The sequence below is a fragment of the Ovis aries genome, chromosome 9, assembly GCF_016772045.2.
Source record: "Ovis aries strain OAR_USU_Benz2616 breed Rambouillet chromosome 9, ARS-UI_Ramb_v3.0, whole genome shotgun sequence".
In the NCBI taxonomy this organism is placed as follows: Eukaryota; Metazoa; Chordata; class Mammalia; order Artiodactyla; family Bovidae; genus Ovis; species Ovis aries.
Window position 1 is genome coordinate 46,673,731 of NC_056062.1, and position 5,385 is coordinate 46,679,115.

The 5,385-nt window shown below is 42.4% G+C and overlaps 1 non-coding gene across 1 annotated transcript; it reads right to left on the reverse strand.

Annotated features, from left to right (window-relative positions):
* Nucleotides 1-1,223: 1,223 nt before the first annotated feature.
* TRNAG-CCC (transfer RNA glycine (anticodon CCC)) lies at nt 1,224-1,296 on the reverse strand. The gene has a single exon. It is a non-coding gene; the product is annotated as a tRNA-Gly (tRNA).
* Nucleotides 1,297-5,385: the final 4,089 nt, after the last annotated feature.

Sequence of the window (5,385 nt, forward strand, 5' to 3'; positions counted from 1 at the left end):
ATGATTTTATGTAACGCTATTCACTGCCTATGTACTCCCTGCGTCTACACCATACAATGCTGATCAGCGTGGCACACTGTTCCCTGGAATTCAGCAGTGTCCTCAGATTCCTTCTTTTTTTTTTTTAATTAAGTTTACTTATTTTTTACTTGAAGGATAATGGCTTTACAGAATTTTGTTGTTTTCTATCAAACCTCAACATGAATCTCTCTCTCTTGAACTTCCCTCCCATATCCCTCCCCATCCCACCCCTCAGATTCCTTCTTAACACTATCTCTGGTCAGCCACTAAAAGCTAACGCACAGGTGTAGCCAAGTTAAGTCCCCCCTACCCTGTACCTCTGAGGCTGACTTTTATTTGACAAACCAAAGCCCTTTACATTTATCTTTCATTGAATTTGTTGATATTAGATTTGGCTGATCAAGTCCAGTTTCATCATCTGTATAGCATAGTGCTTAACAGAACATCTGTGACTCCATCCAAATATTTCCTCCTTCATCTCATTTTTCTTTTAGCATTGCTCCCTCATGGTTACTGGAAATTATCTATTTTATTATCTGATGTATTTATTGAATGGACTTTTATGTTCTCTCTTTAGTTTCAAAGTATTTCCATTTCACATCAAATTAGCTGCTTTATAAAATTCACATGGCACTGCTTTTTATGTCCATTTCAATTATAAGCTTTTATTGGGAATCCATGAGGTGAAAGCAATGGCCATCAATATGATCCAACATGCAGTGTTCACAACTCTTAAGCTAGCCTGATTCTTTTTTTTTTTTTTTTCCCTCAAAGCACAGCTTGCAGGCTTGCAGGATCTCAATTCCCCAACCAGGTATTGAATCCAGACCCTTAGCATTAAAAGGTCGAGTTCTAACCACTGGACCTTCAGGGTACTCCCTGAACTAGCCTGATCCTTAATGTATCACAATAATTTCTTCCCAGGATCAGTAGGCTCCGTGATCTTCAACTAACGCTTTCCTGTTTCATTCTCACTGTCATAGAAGCCATCAGGGCAGAAGACTTGAATCCTTTAAGAGCATAAACTGGCACCACACTTGAGTTTTTCCTTTGCTTGGGCTCTCAAAGGACCCTGGGACCTGCAGATGGAATCTTCTGGTTTTGAACATTTTTAAAATTTATTTTCATTTATTTATTCATTTGGCTGTGCTGAGTCTTAGTTGTGGTATCTGGGATTTTTATTTGCAGCATGTGGGTTCTAGTTCCCTGACCAGGGATCGAACCTGGGCCCCCTGCACTGGGAGTGCAGAGTCTTAGCCACTGGACCACCAGGGAAGTCCCTGATTTTGAATTTTGCCCAACTAGCCACATACACACACACTCTGCAGAGGTAGACAAAGAATCATAACCAGAATCATCTCCTTCCTACAGAATAGACAATAAGGGTTTAATATTCAGTAACAGAAGGTTCTTCTTAGGACCAAACCAGATCTTTTCATGAGCTCTATTTCAGAATACAAATCTTAGGTCGCTGAAGCAGTATTGCAATCAACGATGTCCTTGTGGCTAAGAATGTAGATTTTAGGGGCTTCCCTGGTGGCGGCCCAGTGGCTAAGAGTCCAGGCTCCCAATGCAGGGGGTCTGGGTTTGATCCTTGGTCAGGGAACTAGACCCCATATGCCACAGCTGAGAGTTCACACGTTGCAACTAAAGATCCTGTGTGTCGAAACCAAGACCCAGTGCAGCCAAATAAAGTAAATAAATAAATATCTTTACAAAAAAATGTAGATTTTACACACCTGGTGTCAACCGACTATTACAGAACCCTGTACCACAGAAGGTCAGAATGCACTAAGTAGGTGTTGAATCATCGACCAGCCGTGCTCCCCCATAGACATGCAAACCAGATATTCTAGGAAACAGAATATGATTCACATAATTCCTTCTCTTCCCCCTGTCCTTTACCCAGCCACCGTATTATTGGAGACCTGATACTCTGCTAGACAATCTCTACTCTCATTGAAATTACCCAAAGACAACAGTGTGATGAAGTGGTTTGAGCACAGAAGCTGCAAAAAGAGATCCATTTTCCAATCCAACTAGGACGTTAATGATTATATGTCACTTTGGAAAATCATCACCTCTTTGTCGAAATGAAAACTAAGTCCAAATGCATGTTGCTTTGTGTAGGGTCAGACTCTCTCACCTTTAGGGGGAGAGGTCAAGGCCTCCTTCCCATCGGTACCCACACCCCTATAAAGAAGCTCTGACAGAGGACAAAACAGCGTCTCCAAGATGCATAATTTAGAAGCACTAGAGAAATTTCCATGGGAGGAAAAATATAGTTCATATGGTCCTATGTCCACAAACAAGTGTACGTGAGAGGGACTCTGGGGCCCCTAAAGCTTGTGAGCTTAGCAGGAACCCCTCACCCTGTGGGGTCCAGGCTGATGGAAGCAAGCCCAGAGCAGGTAGATTCTAGCTGGCTCTTTCTGAGCCTTAGGACAGGAAGAAGAATGAAGCCTCAGGTGCACCTACTATCTGCCTCAGCTTATCAACAGGGGAGACACCATAGAGATGTGGGGTAAGCTTGTAGGAGGAGTATATATATGTGTACATACGCACATATACATATATATACACACACATATACACATACACACATACACATACAAAGACACATATACATATTGTTGTTGTTGAGCCATATCTTACTCTTTTATGAACTCATGGACTGTATAGCCCACCAGCCACCAGTCTCCTCTGTCCATGGAATTTCCCAGGCAAGAATACCGGAGTGGACTGCCATGCCCTTCTCTAGGGGATCTTCTCAACCCAGGGATAGACTCAGTTCTCCCTGAAACTCATTCCAGTATTCTTGCCTGCAGAATCCTATGGACAGAGGAGCCTGGCAGGCCATAGCTTAATTTAGGCCAATATATTGGCCTAAATGATCCTCTACCCCAGAAACCAAGCATCTCAGTAGGGGCTGGGAAGGGCCTTGGACTGCAGGCCTACGGAAACCTATCTTCCAAATGATGGGCCTTCTGGAAGCAGACAGCACTGTGAGCGAGTGAGAACAGAAGCCTGGAGTCAGGTGAGCTGGGTTTCTGTCTCAGCTCAGCCTCAGACCACAGTGTGACCTTGGGCCTCAGCAACCTCCCTATAAAATGAGGATAACAACAGAATACATCTCAGAGGGGTAAGACTGAAAAGGTTTGAAGCACATAAAGAGATTATCAGCAAGTGAGTGCAAAATGAAGAAGGGAAGGGAGAACCACTTCAGTATTTTTGCCTTGAGAACCTCATGAACAGTATGAAAAGGCAAAACAATAGGACACTGAAAGATGAACTCCCCAGGTCGGTGCCCAATATGCTACTGGAGATGAGTAGAGAAATAACTCCAGAAAGAATGAAGGGATGGAGCCAAAGCAAAACAACACCCAGTTGTGGGTGTGACTGGTGATGGAAGTCAAATGCTGTAAAGAGCAATATTGCATAGGAACCTGGAATGTTAGGTCCAGGAATCAAGGTAAATTGGAAGTGGTCAAATGGGAGATGGCAAGAGTGAACATCAACGTTTTAGGAATCAGTGAGCTAAAATGGACTGGAATGAGTGAATGTAACTCGACCATTATATCTACTCCTGTGGGCAAGAATCCCTTAGTAGAAATAGAGTAGCCATCATAGGCAACAAAAGAGTCCGAAATGCAGTACTTGGATGCAATCTCAAAAACAACAGAATGATCTCTGTTCGTCCCCAAGGCAAACCATTCAATATCACAGTAATCCAAGTCTATGCCCCGACCAGTAATGCTGAAGGAGCTGAGGTTGAACGGTTCTACAACTAACACCAAAAGTGATGTCCTTTTCATTATAGGGGACTGGGATGCAAAAGTAGGAAGTCAAGAGCTACCTGGAGTAACAGGCAAATTTGGCCTTGGAGTACAAAATGAATCAGGCCAAAGGCTACCAGAGTTTTGCCAAGAGAACACACTAGTCATGGCAAACACCCTCTTCCAACAACACAAGAGAAGACTCTCTACACATGGACAGCACCAGATGGTCAACACCAAAATCATATTGATTATATTCTTTGCAGCCAAAAATGGAGAAGCTCTATACAGTCAGCAAAAAACAAGATCAGGAGCTGACTGTGGCCCAGATCATGAACTACTTATTGCCAAATTCAGATTGAAATTGAAGTACAGAAAACCACTAGAGCATTCAGGTATGACTTAAATCAATCCCTTATGATTATACAGTGGAAGCGACAAATATATTCAAGGGATTAGATCTGATAGACACAGTAACTGAAGAAGGAGGTCGGGGACATTGTACAGGAAGCAATGATCAAGACCATCCCCAAGAAAAAGAAATGCAAAAAGGCAAAATGGTTGTCCAAGGAGGCCTTACAAATAGCTAAGAATATATGCAAAAGGCAAAGGAGAAAAGGAAAGATACATCCATTTGAATGCAGAGTTCCAAAGAATAGCAAGGAGACGTAAGAAACCCTTCCTCAGTGATCAATGCAAGGAAATAGAGGAAAACATTAGAATGGAAAACACCAGAGATCTCTTCAAGAAAATCAGAGATACAAAGGGAACATTTCATGCTAAGATGGGCACAATAAAGGACAGAAATGGTATGGACCTTACAGAAGCAGAAGATATTAAGAAGAGGTGGCAAGAATACACAGAAGAACTAAACAAAAAGATCTTCATGACCAAGATAACCACAATGGTGTGATCACTCACCTAGAGCCAGACATCCTGGAATGAGAAGTCACGTGGGCCTTAGGAAGCATCACTACAAACAAAGCTAGTGGAGGTGATGGAATTCCAGTTGAGCTATTTGAAATCCTATAAGACGATGCTGTGAAAGTGCTGCACTCAATATGCCAACAAATTTGGAAAAGTGGCCACAGGACTGGAAAAGGTCAGTTTTCATTCTAATCCCAAAGAATGCTCAAACTACCTCACAATTCACTCATCTCACATGCTAGCAAAGTAATGCTCACAATTCTCCAAGCCAGGCTTCAACTGTACATGAATCGTGAACTTCCAGATGTTCAAGCTGGATTTAGAAAAGGCAGAGGAACCAGAGATCAAATTGCCAACATCCGTTGGATCATTGAAAAAGCAAAAGAGTTCCAGAAAAACATCTACTACTGTTTTATTGACTATGCCAAAGCCTTTGACTGTGTAGATCACAACAAACTGGGAAATTCGTCAACAGATGGGAACACCAGAACGCCTGACCTGCCTCTTAAGAAATCTGTATGCAGGTCAACAAGCAACAGTTAGAACTGAACAGGGAACAACAGACCGGTTCCAAACCAGGAAAGGAGTATGTCAAGGCTGTATATTGTCACCCTGCTTATTTAATTTATATGCAGAGTACGTCATGCAAAATGCCAGGCTA